The sequence below is a fragment of the Scyliorhinus torazame genome, chromosome 13, assembly GCF_047496885.1.
Source record: "Scyliorhinus torazame isolate Kashiwa2021f chromosome 13, sScyTor2.1, whole genome shotgun sequence".
NCBI lineage: Eukaryota > Metazoa > Chordata > Chondrichthyes > Carcharhiniformes > Scyliorhinidae > Scyliorhinus > Scyliorhinus torazame.
In genome coordinates this window covers 202,898,445-202,920,347 of record NC_092719.1, presented here as the reverse complement: position 1 = coordinate 202,920,347, position 21,903 = coordinate 202,898,445, and the positions used below count along the sequence as shown (strand labels likewise).

The window sequence follows — 21,903 nt, the reverse complement described above, 5'->3', positions numbered from 1 at the left end:
AAGGCCATGCATTTTGTTTCTCATTTTCTAACCTAAATAGATTCCCCATCTGCAGGATTCAGCGTTGATGAGAGATTGGAGACTATCAGTGTTACTGGAACCAGAAACGCAAACTGAAGCTATCCACCTACCCCCCACCCCCCCCCCCCCCCCCCCACCCCCCCCCGCCCCCAACCCCACACCAAAAGACCTCTGGTCATGGAGGAAGCTGGGAACATGGGGAGTTGGGGGGGTGGGGAGATTGGAGCAGTGAAAATGTCATTTATTTGAAGACGTGACGCATTCGACAGGTTCACCTGAAGTTCATAAATCGCTCAGGCATCATTGGTGTGGTGTATGATGTCCTTGGAGTACATTTTAAGTAACATGCTCCTACCATCTGTTTTCCTGTGTGAACGGCAGCATTACATAACTCTTTCTCATTGCACACTATTCATCATCAGCCTCGTAACAGCGGTTCTCACGCCAAGAAGTGTTGCCGGGCCAGCTTCTTGCAGTGCGCTTTGTCGCAGCTAGGTGGAGCCTGCCGTGACTAGGCCAGCTGACAACTGTGCTCTCTTTCAGCTTCCTCTTTGGAGAATGCCCTGGAAGTGAGCATCAGTCAGAGGGAGGATACACTCGGTGCTACTGGTGCTCTGTACGTGGCTGTGTTCCATTCCACCTGCACCAAGCTGGAGATTGATCCTTTGGTTCTGCCATGGAATGACACCAACCACCTGGAGAAAGTCTTTGTCATGAATCTTTGGAAAGACAGAGGGTTGGTCACGTCGTTAGACTGTCACTGTCTCCAGAACCAAAGGAAATCCCACAGGTTGACGTGCCTCTATAAAATGATTGGACAATCAAATATTTCTAAGAAGCGCACCAAGTCCCGTGAGTGACCAAGCTCAAAGAGTTCATAACCAACAGCTCCAACTGTATACACACCAACGTGCTTCCTTCGTTACCTCCTTTTCCCCAAGAACCATTAAGGACCGGGGCCTGGAACAACCTCCAATCTCCATGGCCTCTCAGAATTCATTGAAGGAAACTTTGATGAACTTTTAAAATCAATGTGCGGACCCTGCGAAAATCTCCGGGTGGGAAACTATTACCAAGAACCAGCGAGTCTCTTGTGGAATTTCTTTACAAAAGTGTGGGCGGCATGGTGGCACAGTGCTTAGCACTGCTGCCTCACAGCTCCAGGGTTCCAGGTTCAATTCTGACCTGGGGTGACTCTGTGGAGTCTGCGCGGGTTTCCTCCGGGTGCTCCGGTTTCCTCCCACAGTCCAAAGATGTGCAGGTTCGGTGGATTGGCCATGCAAAATTGCCCCTTAGTGTCCAAAGGGTTAGGTGGGGTTACTGGGTTGCAGCTTAAGTAGGGTGCAAAGGGCCGGTGCAGACTCGATAGGCCGAATGGCCTCCTTCCGCACTGTAAATTCTATGAACCCTTCATCAAGATAGCTTTTGAAAACAAGGCTCTCTTATGAAGGACACTTTGAAAGAGTAGTGCCTCTCTTAAAAAGGATCAAACAGTGGAATACCTTGATGAGTATTGACTTCCATGGTAACATCCCTTCACAATTGAGAACTTTGCATGTTAAACACACACCTTTTCACAATTATAGTATTGCTGTATCTTGTCTGTGTTGAGTTGAGGGTATCTGTGGTGAGGAGTGGAGCATTTACTCATCTTCTAACCATTGCCAACATCTAGAATATCCGGGTGAGGGGTGGTATAGCTTTGATATAGAGCACAATTCTCTCTACACCATGCAAGGATACTCCAAATCTAGGAGCAAAGATAACCAACCTTCCTGCAAAACCAGTGTCACTTCCTGAACCAGCTGTCATTATTGACTCTTCGAATAGCACTGCCAGTTAGTGCTCAGGTTTTAGCAGACTTGCATCGGCAATAGGCAACCTGAAAACCTGCTTCCAACTGTCCTCAGTTTGGATTTTAACATCACTCAGTGAGAAAACTCATTCATTTCATCAGTCTGACCCGGATGTGAACACTAATTCTAGACGCAAAGCTCCTTTAAGGACGAACTTCGACCATTGAGGCCCATTTTTGAGGAGGGATTCTTCAAACTGGGGCACCTTTAAGAAGTTCTGGCGATGAGGTACCTCTTTTAAAAGGGGCCTTAAAAGTGGGTTGTGGAAGAAACTTTGCCAAATTGCTGCGAGGACTTTTCTCGGAAATCAACTGTCTTTGAAATAACCATGTATTATGGCATTGTACAGCATGTAAAGTGCAGCACTGAGATGATACTGTGCCAGCACATTCTGTTACACTGCATGAGAATGTACTGCACGTAGAAAATGATAACGTGGAACTATTTGGTCATGATTCAAAGTAGTGATGACGAAGGTTCATCTCAGCTCCTCCCCCACTTGTTGCCGCTCATGAGTGAGAACAGTTGCTTTCAATTAAAGAAATATTCCAGTGGTTAGGAGAAATGGGGTAGCGAGCTCCAGGCACCAACAACCCTCTGTGCAAAAAACTTCCCTCTCGCATCTCCTCCAAACTTTGCCCCTCACACTTTAAACCTTTGTCCCCTAGTAATTGACTCTTCCACCCTGTCCATGTCCCTCATAATTTTGTGGACATTTATCAGGTCGCCCTTCAACCTCCGTCATTCCAGTGAGAGCGAACCAACCTTTCCTCATAGCTAATACCCTTCATACCAGGGTAACATCTTCTGTACCCTCTCCAAAGCTTCCACGTCCTTCTGGTAGTGTGGCGACCAGAATTGAACACTATATTCCAAGTGTGGCCTAACTAAGGTTCTATACTGTTGCAACATATACTCAATGCCCCGGCCGATGAAGGCAAGCATGCGGTAAGCCTTCTTGATCACCTTCTCTACCTGCGTTGCCACGTTCAGTGACCTATGGACCTGTACACCCAGATCCCTCTACCTGTCAATACTCTTAAGGATTCTGCTATTTACTGTATATTCCCCACCTGTATTAGACCTTCCAAAATGCATGACCTCACACTTGTCTGGATTACCCTCCACACCCATGCCCTGGCTCACAGACACTAATGGCTGCCTCCTCCTTTCTGCATTGGCAGCGACCAGTTTATTCAGCACAGACAGAGGATTGGTTTTGTGTCCTTCCTGGTTCTACATTGTTCACTATCACAGGAGGTAATAGCTTGAACTATCAAGGAAATATTTCATATATATATATATATCTAAACATACATTGGACGGGATTCTCCGGTCCCCCAGCTGTGTGTTTCCTGGCGGCGCGCTGTTCGCTGGAGGGGGTATTCTCTACTCCCGTCGATTGTCAATGGAATATCCCGTTGAAGCCACCCTACACTGCAGGCGAGGGTGCGCTGCCGGTGGGAGAGTTCCAGCCATTGTATGTAGAACATTTCGAAATTCTAAAGGCCCCAAATGTCAGATAATAACATCAACTGTGGTTTAGTTAGTTGCACTCGCACCCGAGTCACAATATTTCAGGTTCAAGCCAAAATCGTGAGCACAAAAATCAAGGCTGACATTCCAGGACAGCACTGAGGGAGTGCTGTACTGCCAGAGGTGCTGTCTTTTGGATGAAATGTTAAACCGAGGCCTCACCTGGCTGTTCAGCACAAGATCCCATGGCGCTATTTCGAGAAAGTGCAGGGGTGTTATCCCCGGTGTCCTGGCCTGTATTTGTCCTTCAATCAACAGCACAAAGGCAGATTATCCGGTCATGATCACCTTGTTGTTTGTGGGAGCTTGCTGTGTGCAATTTGGTAGATGTGCATCCTACACGACAACAGTGACTACACGTGGGACTCTCACACGTTCTAGGCACAGGTTTCAGGAATTGACTTCAACCCAAGAGTTGGACAGTTTATTTCAGATGTCATTTGGCAAGAAAGACTTGCATTTATACATTGCATTTATTTTCTCAACCATTGGTCGTTACAAAAGCTGTGAAGTGTGCGGCCTTGAAAACGCCATCTAAATGTAGGCCTTTCTTTCAAAACTACATCTGAAATAAATTGGCAAATTCCTGCAGTGAAGCTCCTGAACCCTGTGCTGAGAATGTGTGAGAGCTTGTGCGCGAAGAGGAACCCAATGCTTGTTCTCAGGTGTGTGTTCTGGAACTTTGTCATAACCCCCCACGAGACCCACGGGGACGGCCTGACAGATATCGCCGTGGAGCTCGTGGAGTATGGCCTCCCCACTGAGGGGCAGAGACCCAACAGTGGGTTTGTTAATTCCCCGAGATAAAAGCAGGCCCAGGAAGGAGCCGGCATCTGAAGAGGGTCCCGGCTGGGACTTGAGTTGCTTTAATTTCTAGCTGTGCGTGGGAAATAAACTACTTTTGGCTCACCTTTTCGGGACTCCTCATTGACTACAGTAACTTTCAGGGACAATCTACATTTGCAGAGCAGCGACGACCACATTTGCATCAAGCCCCTTTCAAAACTCAGTTTGAAGAACCTCTGCGAGGAAAGTTCAGTGTATAGTGGACTCACATTAACCTGGAACCTAGCTAAAATCCAGCTCTTTTTTTGCTTGTTTCAAGTACGATTGAAATAAGCTCTTGGGCAGCACCGCAGCACAAGTGGATAGCACTGTGGCTTCACAGCGCCAGGGCCCCAGGTTCGATTCCCCGCTGGGTCACTATCTCTGTGGAGTCTGCATGTTCTCCCCGTGTCTACGTGGGTTTCCTCCGGGTGCTCCGATGTCCTACCACAGTCCAAAGATGTGCAGGTCGGTGGATTGGCCATGATAAATTGCCCTTAGTCACTGTGATGAACGGTTACTGTAACACTGTACCCTTGTCATCATGTAAGGTGATGTCCCCTTTAAGACCGGGCTTGGAACCCTGGGGAACTCCGCCCCTGGCTCTGCCCATCTGGGAGCCATATATAAGGGGCCGCCTTTTGGGCGGCGTAGCTGTTAGCACACGTCTCAGCACCAGTCTAGTTGTTAGTTTATTAAAGCCTTCTTTACCGTTTACACTCTAAGCGTTGTTATTGAGGGTACCACAGTGACCAAAAAGGTTAGGAGGGGTTATTGGGTTACGGGGATAGGGTGGAAGTGAGGGCTTAAGTTGGTCGGTGCAGACTCGATGGGCCGAATGGCCTCCTTCTGCACTTTATGTTCTATGATGTATTGTTTCTTCAGTTGTGTGACCCCAAAATCTTCTTACAAAGTCTGGTTAGATGCCTTCCAAAACATGTTACTATAGCAACACTTCCCTTTCAACAACAAAAAGGAATGTTTTAATTGAAGTGAAATAGCAAAGAACACCTCCAGTACCCTGGGAGTAAACAGTTAATATCTTCCTGCTAAGCAATTTAATTTGATGTGGACCTTATGGAACAATTTACAAGAGGATCCTGTCAGAGGGCCATAAATACAAAAGGCTGTTTTAGGGTATCTGGAGATCTGGCACGAGAGGAAATCAAATACTTGCAAGCAATAGAAAATAACCCCTACCCCTTAGCCCTTCGAAATCCCCCATTATATTCGCAAGCTTCAGTCAACAATTGTTGATTTTGGGATGGGAGAATGGAAGACGTCTGGGTCGAGGTAATATTGCGAAGAACATTGAAGTGAAAGGAAGGAAAGAGACCGGTCTCAGTTAGCGGACACTGAACATATGTTTAAAGTTAAACCTCCAATTTAAATCACCAACAGTGAACTCTCCATATAACCCTGACAAGTAATGGATCGCGTAACACAACATATAATATTTCAGACCTTGAATGTACACTTAATGATGCTTCTCCAGATTTTGTATTGCCGACGCGCATCTCATTAGCTCTCTCCCCTGATGATATCATCAGTTGAATCTCTGTCATTCATTATCTGTGCAACCCTTGACCTTGCCCGGCGCAGCAGCTCCATGCAAAGAAAACAAGTGAGTCATCGTGTTGGCGATAGCTTTCAGATGAGGATTCAGAGCTTTTCTTCCGCCGGGGAGAGGTCGGGTGGAGCGGGAAGGGAGGAGAGAGAAGGGAGGGGAGGGGAGGGGAGGGAAGGGAGGAGAGGAGAGGAGAGTGAAGGGTGTGTTCAATTCCAGCAGGCTTTGAAACTTTGCTCACCCTCCCTGCCTGATTGCTATCGCAAGACCATGTTGCGGTGTGAACCGCTTGGGCCCAGTCTTACTTGTGTAGATGGCACTACGAGGGTTAATTTGCCTTAAGCGAGCTCACCAGAGCAGGTACAGGCAAACAGTAGAGAAATAGGCTGGGGGGGGGGGGGGGGGGGGGGGGGGGGGGGGGAGCGGTGCTTGAAATGTAGCCAGGCATTATAACAGAAGAGGTAAGGTACGAGAGGAATGTGCGTCAATGTACCCAAAGGCATTTTATGATTCTTGACCTTAGATTCTTGGGTGCTGCATCAGTGTCATTTTTATAGACTGGATGTGCTACATCATAAATTTCCACTTTGGATTCAATCACCAATTGGTGTAAATTGGCATAAATTGGGTGTAGACTGATATAAATTGGGTATAAATTGGGTGTGGACTGCTATAAATTAGTTTAAATTGGGTATAAATTTGACTGAAATTTGTCCCAGTTTTCAAAACTGATTTCATGGTTCAAATTTCTCCTAATTTTGTAATCACAAATATTGCTGAAAAGAGAGACGTGTTGCCAAAGTTTTTCATCTTGCACTTATCAGGACAAATGCCAGAATGCCAAATTCCAAAAGATGGCAGCAATTTGTACTGTGGGAGAAAAAGGTGCTGGTTAATCTGCAAGTCAACTCTGATTGGCTGAAGGGTTGCCATGGTGAGAGGGGTAGGGAACTAACTATAGGCTCTCTAAACACCCGGGTAATTCAAAAACGGGACAAGGCTTGAGCATATTCCTTTTGTTTGCATTGATTAGGACTCTTGTGTAATGCATGTTGCCTCTAACATGCATGAGCCATGTTACAAGCTGAATTAATAACCTTAAATTGGCTGCTTTCTCCATGGCCACACCTCAGCAAGATGACTTGCAATTCAATCAGCATTCTCTTCTCCTGTAGTATACATTGTTGTGATTGTTTAAAATTTGGCATTCTTGTGTTTGTCCTGATGCATGCAAGATGAAATGCATTGGTAATATGCCTCTCTTTTCAACAATATTCAAGCTCCTTGTGACCCAACCATAAATCCCTGATGAACCCGTGCAATGAGGCAAAATTTTAGAATTTGTTTGCATGCAAAGTATGCTAACTTTGTGCCATTTTATTAACACAGTTTATCACAAAAAGAGGCATTTTAAATCGCAGTGTCTCATCTACATCTCCATGAATAATCCCATTTTAGATAACTGAAAAGAACCTTTAAATCTCTGCGGGACCATTTACATTGGTGTGCTGTTTGTTGGTAAATTAAATATCTTTTAATATTAATATCTTAGTTTCCTTACGCCTAAGGAAAAGCTTACTGTGGGATTTTCCGTTGGCGGGATCCTCCACTTCGCCGGCATGTGGCACCCACGCCTGAGGGCTTCCCAACGACATGGGGTGGGCACAATGGCCCATTGGCCGGCTGCGGTGATGGAGAATCGTGTTGCTAGCGGGGGCACGATGCGCTGGGAAAATGGGGCTGGCGGGACAGCGAATTCTGCTTTTAATTTTAAAAGAACCTTTAAAGAAAAATGTAAACGCTTCATCGAAGACATGAAACGGACGTAAGGCCGGAAAACGTGATTAATTTGGTGATTAATTTGACCTGGGGTGTGGCCGGTTTTGTGGGTGGGGGTGTACCAATGAAGAAATTGGGGTAACTGGCGTTGGATGTAACTTTCACTGGAAATCTCCTTCCCCGTTACGCACTGGCTTGGTTAACCCGAGGGAGAACTCCAAACCTTGATGTTTGCTTTGCCTGAAAGCGAAATGGTTCATCCTGTTCTTCCAAACATGGAGTCACAATTTTTAAATGAGTCGCCGAAGGATAGTTCAATTAGCTGATTATCATAGATTCATAGAATTTAGAGTGCAGAAGTAGGCCATTCGGCCCATCAAGTATGCACCGGCTCTTGGAAAGAGCACCCTACCCGAGGTCAACACCTCCACCTTATCCCCATAACCCAGTAACCCCACCCAACACTAAGGGCAATTTTGGACACTAAGGGCAATTTATCATGGTCAATCCACCTAACCTGCACATCTTTGGACTGTGGGAGGAAACCGGAGCACCCGGAGGAAACCCACGCACACACGGGGAGGATGTGCAGACTCCGCACAGACAGTGACCCAAGCTGGAATCGAACCTGGGACCCTGGAGCTGTGACGCAATTGTGCTATCCACAATGCGACCGTGCTGCCCTTAGATTAAGGAATGATTAATAATATATGTTTTGGCGCTGTTTTCAAGGAATTTGTTTTCTCTATCTAATCAGCGTTTGAGAAAAAGCTCCTTATTGTAAGTGATGTGGCCTTGAGGTTTAAATTGTGAGACTGAGGAAAATATTTGGTGAGTTTTGTATGAAAATAGACAGATTGTGAAACTTAACAGGAGTTCCAACAGGTCATAACCAGGGTTTGGGGATCGGAGGTGCTGTATTGAGGTCATGTAATATAAACCACGAGGCTGAAGTTTGTTTAATGAATCCCATTTTAAACGTATCAATCAAATGTATCAGTCTATTTTTGTTATCCTTCCATTCTACTTTTTTATTGCTATGTTACTGAGGTTCCTCATTCAGCTCTGACCATCGGAGTTGAAGACCTCTTCCTTAAAGGAACAGTGTTCAGATCCATCCAACCTGATTGAGGTCTACAAAATTATGAGAGGTATGGACAGGGTGGATGGCAACAAGCTTTTTTCCAAGAGTGGGGGTGTCAATTACAAGGGGTCACGATTTCAAGGTGAGAGGGGGAAAGTTTAAGGGAGATGTGCGTGGAAAGTTTTTTACACAGAGGGTGGTGGGTGCCCGGAACGCTTTGCCAGCGGAGGTGGTAAAGGCGGGCACGATAGCATCATTTAAGATGCATCTAGACAAATATATGAACGGGCGGGGAACAGAAGGAAGTAGATCCTTGGAAAATAGGCGACAGGTTTAGATAAAGGACCTGGATGGGCGCAGGCTGGGAGGGCCGAAGGGCCTGTTCCTTTGCTGTAATTTTCTTTCTTTGTTCTTTAATCAGCAAGCTTTCTCTGTAGCCTGTATGTGTTCTTAGTGAAATGTGTTTGGCCAATATCTGTGTTGCTTGAGCGGGTATTAGTCTAAAGGAAGATAAAATAGCCTTATTTAGTGCAGCCAGCATGATTGGTTAGATTACAGATTTATCTTCCATAAACATGTGCTCATCCAAACTCTGCTGCTTCCTAACTTGCACCATGTCCCTTACCAATCATCCCTCTGCTCGCTGACTTACAGTTTGATGTCACTTCAATTTTAAAATTCTCAAACTTCCTGTCCAATTCTTTCATAGCCTTGGGCGCAATCAACCATCGCTTTGCCCCAGCGCAGATCCGGGCGTGCTGGGTGAACAGCGGGAAAGGACAGAATCGGATGAGGGAAACCCTAACCCTAACCCTGATGGTAGATTCTGGATCTCGCTCCAAAATGGCACGGATATCATTAACCCTTGTTCGCATTCATTTCAATCTCATTAACAAGATTTAAGCCTCCTGGGGATTACCCAACTCGCCAACGGAAAGTCGTTTAGTACTCCCTTTCAAAAACGGAGAAGCTGGTGCGATGGCCACTGAGGGGAAGTGAGGAGGTGAGTAGCCATTTCCATTTTCCAGCATGCAGCTCAAAGGCTGCTGCCCCAGTGCTAGTTGGGGAAACCCTCAGAGGGTTGAGCTTGGTCAGGGAGCTAAAGCGTTCTAGGTCCGAGTTTCCCCCTGGCATGGGGGGGGGGGGGGGGGCGGGTGAGAGCCTTTGCGTCTGTGAGGCCATCAAGTCATCTCCAAATATTATGAAGATCCATAACAGGGGCAAACACAGCTGCAACCTCTCTGTCCTACCAAACACTTCCAGGACAGAGCCCTGCTGTGGCTTCTATCCTGAAATTCAATTTCACCCCCTTTGTCGATGAGCAGCCTCTAGCTTCACAGCTGAAAGCTATTTCAAATGAGGAATTAGCCTTGTTAGTTGTGATAGCACTTCACTTTCCTCAACTCTCAAGTGCCTCCTCGAGGGCACATGTGCCATGCCTCAGAGGAATGAATAGTGCATAGCATGTCCAGCAAGCTTTGATGCCTGAACAGTGTGCTCAGTAACTCTAGGAGCATCAGCACAATAGAGGCAGCTGCCGACAGTCAAACACTAAAGAGCTGGTCTTCAGCACGGAGGATCTTCTCGCGACCAAAGGGTAAGTGTGTGGATCAGTGGAGGGCAGCTGAGCACGGTCTCCCTAATGTTCCCGGCAGAGGTCTGGGGTCTGCAGTCTAGGGGCTACTGATGTGGCTGGGGATGAGTGTGCAGCGCAAGGCAAGCCAGCAGAACTGGCTCGCTGGATGGCCCATCCACTCCCATTGTACAGAATTCCAATGAATTAGACCAGTTCCCCATCACATCAAATGGGCCACTGCGCATCTAGCATTCTTGACCCTATCATAATCCTTAAAAGGAAACCTACAGGTTCTACCTTGCTTTTATTTAAGGCACAGACGATTCCTGTGAGATCTAATTCTCGGCGCATTTATTTTTTGATCCTTTCATCCATGCGGGGAGGCCAGCTTTGAAAGTGTATGTTTTTCCCCCACATAGTGAGGAGCCATTACCAGCCCTTTGGGAGATCATTAGCAGTCTTTTGTCAAAGTTGATGATGTCACGTTGCTTGTTACTCTTGGCGAACGTGTACGGGGGAACTTGAAATAGCAACTCGAGTTCTTTTTTGCTCGGTTTTTATAAACCCTGTCTTTCAGCAGTTTACATTAAACAGGGCCTGGGTTTTCTGACCACTTGTACTGAAAGAGATAAACAAAGTTGACTGAACACGTGGAGCCAGAACCTTACCACAGGACTTCAGGCAGCCGCATGTTACCTCAGTGCACCAAATCTCTCCAAAGCTGTGAATGAGAATGTGTCGTTGTCACAAAATGAAGCGCATTCATTTTAAAGTACACTATTTAAATGTGCAGTGGCAGTGTTGGCACTGATTTGGCAACTACTGGGGAGATTTCTTTTTATATTTTTACTATAGTTGGTAATTATCGTGGGAGAGTCATGCACAGTGAAAAATATTGTTTTGTGCTGGAGAGAAAAGAACTTGCATTTTTATAGTTGCTTTCAACTCGTCATCCTGGTCCCGAAGACTTTCATGACGGACTGATTGCCTTTGAAGGGTATGTTTGTTATGTATCCGACTGCAGCAGCCAATGTATACACAGTAATGTCCCCAAACAGTGATGAGATAAATAAACACACCCTCGCAGAATTGTCACAGAGCAGAAAGAGGCCTTTGGCCCATCATGTCTGCATCAGCTCCCCGAATGAGCTTAGCCCCGTTCTCCCGCCTTCTCCCTGTAACCCTGCGCGTACTCCCTTTTCAGATAACGGTCTCATTCGTTATTGAATGCCTCAATTGAAGCTGCCTCCACCGCACTCTCCGGGCAACGCATTCTAGTTTTTCCTGATATCGCTTTTGTTTCTTTTGCAATGATTTTGAAACTGTGCCCTCTCGTTCTTGATCCTTTCACAAGTGGGAACAATTTTGCACTATCTGTTCAAGACCTGGATGATTTGACCTTTCTTTTTTAAAGGTATTTTTTCCAAACATTTTCAACGTAACAACAGAAGTTTAGAATCCAACAGAGTATGCAGTTTGTACATTTTCCCCATTTAACCCCACCTCCTCCTTGACAACACTCCCGCTGTGGCTGAAAATAGTATCCTATATCAATTCAACATAACCTCCATGCTGTTGTACTCTATGCTCTTATTAATAAAGCTCAGGTTATTGTATGTTTTATTAACCATTCTCTCAACCTATCCTGCCACATTTAATAACTTAAACATGAGCGCATATACACTGCTCCAGCACTCCTTTACACCTGGTGTTCTTTCTATCATATTGTATCTCGATGCCAAGATGAATCACTTCACCTTTTCTCCACAGTGAGCTTCATCTTCCTCCTTTCCACCCATTCCATCAACTTATATATGTCCTTTTGAAGTTCTCCACTATCCTCCTCACAGTTCACAATACTTCCCAGTTTTATATCATCCGTAAATTTTGAAATTGTTCCCTGTCCACCACGGTCAGGAAAAGCAAGGGGTCGCAACACTGAGTCCGGGGGAACACCACGACGAACCTCCCTCCAGCCCGAACAAAAACATCTATTAACCATTACTTGCTGTTTCCTGACTTGTACCCAATCTTCTATCCATGTTGCCACTTTCCCTTTCATTCCATTGAGCTGTAATTTGGTCACAAGTCTGTTGTGCATCTCTGTATCGAATGCTATTTTCTTCAATGCTGTCTTTCATTTGGTACCAAAGGTTGAAGGATAAATGTTGATTCGGTCGTCTTGTTCATTTTCAGTTATGCCCTGTGATCTTCTACTTACAGGCAGGCAGTTTAATGTCACACCAGAAAGATGGCACCTGCCAACAATGCAGCACACCCACAGTACCGTTGAGCAAAGGTTATATCCTGAATATTATTGGGCATTAGTGTTCTGACTCAGAGACGAGAATGTTCCCATTGGACCAAGCTGACATTCTCGGTGCGTTTGCAGAACCAGTAAGATTGGTGGTTATTATTTTGCATGGCCAATACTTTTGGCATATTCATAGAATCATCGAATTTACAGTGGAGAAGGAGGCCATTCAGCCCATCAAGTCTGCACCGGCTCTTGGAAAGAGCACCCTGCTTAAGCCCTCATCTCCACCCTATCCCCGGAATTCAGTAACCCCACCTAAACTTTTGGACACCAAGGGGCAATTTAGAATGGTCAATCCGCCTAACCTGCACATCTTGGGGCTGGTTAGCACACAGCTAAATCGCTGGCTTTGAAGGCAGACCAAGGCAGGCCAGCAGCGCGGTTCAATTCCCATACCAGCCTCCCCGAACAGGTGCCGGAATGTGGCGACTAGGAGCTTTTCACAGTAACTTCATTGAAGCCTAGTTGTGACAATGAGCGATTTTCATTTCTTTGAACTGTGGGAGGAAACCGGTGCACCGGGATGAAACCCACGTAGACACGGGGACTAAGTGCAACTCCACACAGACCGTCACCAGAGGCCAGAATTGAACCTGGACCCTGGAGCTGTGAGGTTGCAGTGCTAACCACTGTGCCATCGTGCTGCTCCAGTCACAGTGATTTTGACCTGATTCGCACGCTTCCTCCTCACTTCGCAGTGATGTTGTCCTGATTCACACTCTCCCTCAGCTCTTCACAGTGACGTTGTCCTGATTCATAACTTCCCTCATCTCCTCACAATGATGTTGACCTGATTCGCACTTTCCTCATCCTTTCTCAGTATGCTGAGCTGATTCACAATCACAAGCCTTGGAAACCAATATGATTGGTGACATCTGGGAGTGGGGGATATGTGATTATAACTTTTTTTAAAAAAATTTTTTTATTCGGGTTTTCACAAAATATCAACAACAGAATGAAAAAGGAACCCAATAGAATTAAATACAGAACAAAGTAAAACAATCCCCGTGCCCCCCTCCCCCCTATATATAAATAATAAATTAACACCCCGAATTAACACAAAGCAAACATAGCAAATATATACACCCCTTCAGATCCCCCAGGGTAAATAAACAAAAATAAAATAGAACCCCCCCCCCACTCCCCGGGTTGCTGCTGCTGCTGACCATTGTCTACCGTTCTGCCAGGAAGTCCAAGAACGGTTGCCACCACCTGTAAAACCCTTGCACCGATCCCCGTAAGGCAAATTTCACCCTCTCCAATTTAATAAACCCTGCCATATCGTTGATCCAGGATTCCACGCTTGGGGGCCTCGCATCCCTCCACTGAAGAAGAATCCTTCGCCGGGCTACCAGGGACGCAAAGGCCAGAATACCGGCCTCTTTCGCCTCCTGCACTCCCGGCTCCCCTGCAACCCCAAATATTGCGAGCCCCCAGCCCGGCTTGACCCTGGATCCTACCACCCTCTACACCGTCCTCGCTACGCCCTTCCAAAATTCCTCCAGCGCTGGACATGCCCAGAACATATGGGTGTGATTCGCTGGGCTCCCTGAGCACCTAACACACCTGTCCTCACCCCCAAAGAACCGGCTCATCCTTGTCCCGGTCATGTGTGCCCTGTGCAGCACCTGTGCTTATAACTATTGGTGTGTTATGGGAGCGGTGTTTTCAGAACTCCAAAATGTATCATGGAGTTCAACCAACCTCTCCCTTTAATGGATTGTTGCTTTTGAAGCACACGGCTTGTCCCCAGGTGTGATATTACAATTATGGACACGTGGTTTTTAAAACAAATCAATGTTTATTCCATGAACTCAGATTAACCTATTAAATAAACATTGGCTCTCTTAACACCCCTTACTTCAAAGATAACCCCAAAAATATTGCAACAGTAAATAATTCCTCAAAATGTTCCTTCAAATTTCCAAAAGGCTTCAAACCTTCAAACAATAACACACCTGGGGTGGGATTCTCCGCAAACTGGCGCGATGTCCGCTACCCGGCGCCCAAAAACGGCGCAGATCACACTGGCGTCGGGCCGCCCCAAAGGTGCGGAATTCTCCGCACCTTTAGGGGCCAAGCCCTCACCTTGAGGGGCTAGGCCCGCACCGGAGTGGTTTCCGCTTTGCCGGCTGGCGGGAAAGGTCTTTGGCGCCACGCCAGCCGGCGGCGAAAGGACTTCGCCGGGCGACGCATGCGCGGGAGCGTCACCGGCCGCTCACGGCATCCCCGCGCATGCGCAGGGGAGGGGGTCTCTTCCGCCTCCGCCATAGTGAAGACCATGGCGAAGGCGGAAGAAAAAGAGTGCCCCCACGGCACAGGCCCGCCCACCGGTCGGAGGGCCCCGATCGCGGGCGAGGCCACCGTGGGAGCACCCCACGGGGCAAGATCGCCTGCGCGCCCCCCCCAGGACCCCGGAGCCCGCCCGCGCTGCCTGCTCCTGCCGGTAAGGTAGGTGGTTTAATCCACGCCGGCTGGAGAGGGTTGACAGCAGCGGGACTTTGGCCTATCGCGGGCCGGAGAATCATCGGGGGTGGGCCCGCCAACCGGCGTGATTCCCGCAGACCTGCGCGGCGCGATTCCCGCCCCCGCCGAATCTCTGGTTGCGGAGAATTCGGGACACGGCGGGGGCGGGATTCACGCCAGCCCCCGGCGATTCTCCGACCTGGTGGGGGGTTGGAGAATCGCGCCCCAGGTCACAGAATATATATATTTTCTGTTTTATGGCAGAGATACATCAGAGATACTTCAGCTCCAGCACCTTGCTTTTCTTCCTGCAGCTGCTTTTTCAAACTGGCTTTCTCCCTTCAAGCAGCTCACAGCAAAACAGCCAGGCACTTTTAAGCTGCTCTCAGCAAAACTGAAACCAAAAGCAGAAGTGAGCTCAGCTCCCCCCCAACCTCTGGCATCACTTCAGTAATATGATCAACTCCATTCCTTAAAGGTACATTGCTTAAACATTCATTTCTTAAAGGTACTCTCACATGACAGGTGTATCCTGGGGACCACCTAATAATAATCTATAATCTTTATTATTGTCACAAGTAGGCTTACATTAACACTGCAATGAAGTTACTGTGAAAATCCCTTAGTCGCCACACTCCGGCGCCTGTTCGGGTACACAGAGGCAGAATTCAGAATGTCCAATTCACCTAACAGCACGTCTTTCGGGACCTGTGGGAGGAAACCCGAGCACCCGGAGGAAACCCACACAGACACGGGGAGAAAGTGCAGACTTCGCACAGACAGTGACCCAAACCGGGAATCGAACCTGGGACCCACCGTGCTGCCCTTGTATCCCTATTAAGGACGGTTCATACATGGGGTGGAGTGGAGCATAGGTAATAGGATTGGTTTATATGGTGGGATGAGCGGGACATGTTTAGCATAGCTGATACGATTGGAAAGTTACAGTTTTCTTTTAAGTATAAACCGTTCTGAAAAACATTAAGCATTCCCGAATTATCCTATTTCAATGCTGAGTGTGCCAAACTCACATCCTCCATTTCGAAATGTCACTATGATAAAAGATTTTAAACGTTGAATCACTTTTGTGTTGAGTATGTCTTTACTCAGCCTGAATTTTCTTTTATTCTTTTCTCTTCAGATTGAACGACTGAATGTCTGATCAATTAGCTGTACAAAGATCAGGAAACTGGGCTATTTTCTTAACCTGGAATTTATAGAGCTTCTTGTCCAACTATAAAATTCCTTGGCAAATGAGCCACATGTTTACCAGGATTCAACTGCACTTAATAGAAAAATGTAATCCTTTTTGGCTTTTACAAAGTTTCCCACCTCCCCTTTTGAGCAGAACTTTTACAAGAGACATTTAAAGGCACGTAACTCCATGTTGGAAGTGTTATTTCTGGAGTCTCTCCCATACTATGGGGAAAACATAAACCATTGGAAAATGGGCTGCTAATGGAATTGACCAAGCGAGAGGGACATTTAAAGTGGTGAAGGATATATTTAAGTCATCATCATTGAATTGTATCAGTGTATACGTTTTAAAAACGTTGAGGATGAAATTTGTCGTCTTGGTGTCTTTTGTGGAACTGATGGTGACTTTCTGTGGGGGGGAGGGGAAATTACTGACAGGAAAGATTTCACCCCACCCTCTTATTTCATCTTTCCTCCATTTGCCAAGAATCCTTCAGCCAGTTATACTTCCTCCTTAATTTCTGACTTTATCAGAAGTCCATCTGCCGTTCCAATCCAAACTCTGCCAAGACACGTCCAACATCTCAGTCCTCTTTATCCACTTATCAGTTTTGCAACTTCCCCAATGATATTTCAAGTTCACTGATCATCTACAGCCCTTTTAGAGGGTAACAAGTTCAAAGACAAAACTTGGGCAATTTCCAGCTGATCTGGCACTTTGGCAAAGGGCGCTGGAATCAGAACTGAAATAACACAGGAGGCCACAACATGGGGGCGATTCTCCCAAATGGAGCCCAAGTGTTCACGACGGTGCGAACCAGGCCTGGGTACGACCGATTCTGTCCCCCACAGGGGGCAGCACGGCGCTGGAGCGGTTCACGCCACTCCACCCTCCTTTCCCGGCGCCAAATGGGCACCGCGCCAACCCACGCATGCGCGGGGGACTTCTTTCCGGCCCCGACTCAACATGGTGTCGGTGTTCAGGGGCCGGCCGCGCAGGGAAGTAGGCCCGGGGGGGAGTCCGGCCTGCCGATCGGTGGGCCCCGATCGCGGGCCAGACCCCATCGGAGGCTCCAACCCCCCGGGTGAAGGAGCCCCCCTCCCACCAACCACAGTCCCACAGTCCGCCCCCCGACCGTTCGCGCAGACTTTCGGCCGGCAGCGACCAGGGGTGAACGGCGCCGGCGGGAGTCTGTCGTATCCGTGCGGCCACTCGGCCCATCCGGGCCGGAGAATCAGCGGTCCCGCCAATTCCAGCGGCCCGTGGCCGCGCCACGCCAAACGCGCTAGCGCAAATGGCGACGATTCTCCTCACCTCGGAGAATTGCGCGCCGGCGTCGTGGCGCAGTTGCGCCGATTCTCCGGCCCGGCGCGGGTCACGCAGAATCACCCCCCATATGTTTGGAGAGGAAAAGAGGGATTGTGACTTAGTAAATCAGACTGTGAGTCTAATGCACGTGGAAGATAACTTTAACCTTCTGAGTGTGTATGTAGGCTGTGTTTGGGTGGGTGCTCTTTCCAGGGGCCGCTGCAGACTCAGTGGGCCGAATGGCCTCCTTCTGCACTGTAAATTCAATGATAATCTATGATTAATCTAGGACAAAGGCTCGGCACAACATCGTGGGCCGAAGGGCCTGTTCTGTGCTGTATTTTCTATGTTCTATGTTCTATGTAACTATTGGATAATCCATTTGTATGTTTTCTTTTGCTAGGTAGGATATCAATGGATACGAAGCACAAGTGCGTGAGTGAAATTGAGTTGTAAATCTAATTGAATGGTAGAACAGACTCAATCAGTTGAATGACTATTCCTATTCAGATACTCAGATAAGATATTAAACCACAAGGCCCTGTCCAGCTATTCGTGTCGAGATAAAACACACCTTGGCACAACTCCAAGAAGGAGCTCTGAGATGCAGAGGGATCTGGCTACACTAGTGCATGAATCACAGGAGGTTGGTATACAGGTACAGTAAACAATTAGGAAAAGATTGTTTATTGCAAGGGGAATTGAAGAGAAAGGTAAGGCTGCTTCAGTTGTAGAGGGCATAGGTGAGACCACAGCTGGAGCATATACATGTCGGCACAGTCCCAGAGGATGCTCTCCCCTTTGACGGAGAGCTGACTGGTGGTGATTTAACCTGAGGGCCACCAAGGGGGGAAAGATTGAAAAGGTGAAACATGACCTCAGTCAGACTGGGAATTGAACCAGCACTGCCGAGATCACTCTGCATCCTGAACCAGCCATCCAGCCAAGGGAGCTAACTGACCACCAAGCTGAAGCACAGTACGCAGTGTTGGCCTCCTTATTTGGGGAAGGATGTAACTGCATTGAACATTGTTCAGAGAAGGTTTACTGGAATGACTGGATTGTCTTACCAAGAAAGGAACTCTTTTTGCGAATTCAACCAACTACACTGAATCAACAAACTGAGGAACAAATGAAACGGGGCTGCCCCTTAAAAGGGGCACTGCCCGAAACAAAAACAAAGAGCAATGGAAATTTAAAAACACCAAATCAAAAGGTGATTAAAAGGGTAATTAAAGCACGCCAGACCCTGTGGTGCCCACCGGGCACGGAAGGTATCGATTGTACCCAAGGACACTGCATGCTCCCTCTTCAGGGACACCCGGCCGTGAATGAAGCCGGCAAAGTGGGACAGACAGTCGGGCTCTTGGACACGCTTGATCGCCCACTGCCTGGTCCTGTTAGTGGCAAGTTCACAAGGAGATCCTCCTCCTTGCCCGCCATTCTCTGCATCAGGTGCTCATAGACCAGGAGCGTGGGGCTGCATTGCGAACAAAACTTTAACAAAAGGTTTGACAAAAAACTAAAAAGGTGGGGGGGGGGGGTTCCAGCCTAAAACATTTAACATAGGAACGGTCCAAGGACTCCACAAGGCCCCCAAAAAGGCAGGCATCTTGAGAGTCCGTGAACCGGTGCAAACAATAGTTGCATGGCACTGCTGCATGCAACACCCTCCACCCCAGGACTCCAGGATTGAGGGGGGGAGCTCATCCATAGAGGAACCTCCAATGGGGTCATCCGCTACCGGACAGCACCAAGGCGTGCCACGGCGGGTCCGGGTAACGGGACGAGGGCAATGAGGTGAAAGACGTGTAGCAGCAGAGCTCATACGGGAGAAAGGGCACGGAGGGAATTTCCGTGAGGCGCCGGGTTGTGGGGCTCTGTCTCCTGAGGAAGGGGTTGGGGCAAATGTGAAATTCCGTGCAGGCTGGGCGTGAATCCGCTGGAGTTTATGAATGAGAGGCGACTGACTTAATTGAACCATAAAAGGTCCTAAGGGATCTTGACAGTAAGGGGGCGGGATTTTTCGACCCCCTGTCGGGTCGGAGAATCGCCGGGGGCTGGCATGAATCCCGCCCCCGCCGGTTGCCAAATTCTCCGCCGCCAGAGATTCAGCGGGGGCGGGAATCACACCGCACCGGTTGGCGGACCCCCCCCCCCCCCCCCCCCCCCCCCGGCGATTCTCCGGCCCGGATGGGCCGAAGTCTCGCTGCTGGAATGCCTGTCCTGCCGGCGTGGATTAAACCACCTCTCTTACTGGCGGGACAAAGCGGCGCGGGCGGGCTCCGGGTCCTGGGGGGGGCGTGGTGCGATCTGGCCCCGTGGGGTGCCCCCCACGGTGGCCTGGCCCGCGATCGGGGCCCACCGATCCGCGGATGGGCCTGTGCCGTGGGGCACTCTTTTCCTTCCGCCTTCGCCACGGTCTCCACCATGGCGGAGGCGGAAGAGACCCCCTCCACTGCACATGCGCGGGGACGCCGTGAGCGGCCGCTGACGCTCCCGCGCATGCGCCGCCCGGCAATGTCATTTCCACGCCAGCTGGCGGGGCACCAAAGGCCTTTCCCGCCAGCTGGCGAGGCGGAAATCAGTCCGGCGTGGGCCTCGCCCCTCAAGGTGAGGGCTCGGCCACTCAAGATGCAGAGGATTCCGCACCTTTGGGACGGCGCGATGCTGGACTGATTTGCGCCGTTTTTGGCGCCGGTCGGCGGACATCGCGCCGATTACGGAGAATTTCACCCAGGATGTTTCCTCTTGTGGGAGGATCTAGAACGTAGGAGCCACTGTTTAAAAATAAGGGGTTACCCATTTAAGACAGAGATGAGGAGAAATCTTTTCTCTCAGAGGGTTGTGAATCTTTGGAACTTTTCCTCAAAAGGCAGTGGAAGCAGAGTCTTTGAATATTTTTAAGACAAAGCTAGATAGATTCTTGATAAGCAAGGGTGGATGAAAGGTTATAGGGAGCAGGTGGGACTGTGGAGTTGAGGTTACCAACAGATCAGCCATGACCTCATTGGATAGAGGAGCAAGCTCAAGGGGCCGAGTGGCCCACTCCTGTTCCTATTTTGTATGTTTGTATGTGTAGGAACAGAAAATACACTGGTCAATACTTATCCTTCAACAACAGATTGTCTGGGGATTTATCTCATGCACTGTTTATGAAACTTTGCAAGGACAAATTGGCTGCCACCTTCACCAACTGACTAACCACAATTATGTTTTTGCTTTATCTTGGTCCCGACAAAAGGTTCCGGCGTCGGGGATGGTTTTCCCAGAAGTCCTCGGAGAGTACGCGCTCCCCCATGGAAAGGAGGTGGAGCTTCCGAGAACTTCTGGTATAAAGCCGGACGGCTCAGAAGCCGACTCTCGGAGGAGTGGCTTGTACGGAAATCTCAGGAACAAACTTCAATAAACCTCTTGCTTACCCTGCAACCCGATGTGAACCACTTCCTTTGGGGGCTGTTACAATATATTTGTAATTTATTGGTGAGGAGGTGCTTAGGGATCTTTGGATGTGCATGATCTTTCTCTCTTGTTAAGGTGCAATGAGACTGGGCAAAACATCCTGAAGAGCATTCTCCTTTGATGTCACATTACGTGAGCAGTGACATGTTTGAGGACAATCTCATTCCATCATCAAGGTGCCAGAATTCCATTTGATGAAGGGCCTGGGGTTGGATTCTCTGCAGACTGCACCGAAATCGCGTTCGGCGCGGGGAGCAGAGAATCCAATTTCACGCCGATATCGGGCCCGCCGCCGGTCCGGCGATTCTCTGGGACCCGGGAATCGGCGTGATCGCGGAGTACGCCATGCGGCTGGGGGCCATGGACAGAGGCCAGCCCAACGATCCTCCACTCCCGACCGGCCGAGTTCCCGACGGCGTGGAACTAACTACCTATTCCCGGCTGGGAAGCTGGCATGGCAGCTGCGGACTCAGTCCACGGTCGCCCTGCTGGGGGGCAGGGGAACGGACACTTGGGGGGGGGGCGGGTCTCATAGGTGGCCAGGGTTAAGATCCTCCCGGTTAGTTGCTCGGGCGCGCTGCTGATCGGAGGGGTCTAATTTTTCTGTCTGCCTCCGCGGTCCGGGTCCGCCATGGAGATTGTCCGCTGGAGGCTGTCGCCATGCGCATGCGCGGACTCAAAACCGGAAGTGCGGGGGCCCGCATCCACAGCTAAAGCTTTGTGAATTACTCCGGGTCCCTGCTAGCCCCTGCAGGGCATTGAATTTTTTCCAGGAATCTCTAGAGTAAACCTCCAGAGTTTTTATGCCGGCGTGGGGACATAGTCCCATTTTGGGAGAATCCAGCCCCACGTCTTTGCACTCTTCCACTTACACCTACCTTTCAACAATGTGATTTTGTGACAGAAAA

General features: G+C 48.7%; 1 long non-coding RNA gene across 1 annotated transcript in view; it reads left to right on the top strand.

The window, feature by feature from the left end:
- Positions 1-21,496, top strand: part of LOC140387757 (uncharacterized) — an 83,723-nt gene extending 62,227 nt beyond the window's left edge. Inside the window, exons 2-5 of the long non-coding RNA XR_011934004.1 lie at positions 9,378-9,671; positions 12,468-12,624; positions 17,937-17,968; positions 20,778-21,496. This is a non-coding gene — a long non-coding RNA (uncharacterized lncRNA). The remainder of the gene's footprint in view (positions 1-9,377; positions 9,672-12,467; positions 12,625-17,936; positions 17,969-20,777) is intronic.
- The last annotated feature ends 407 nt before the right edge of the window (positions 21,497-21,903 follow it).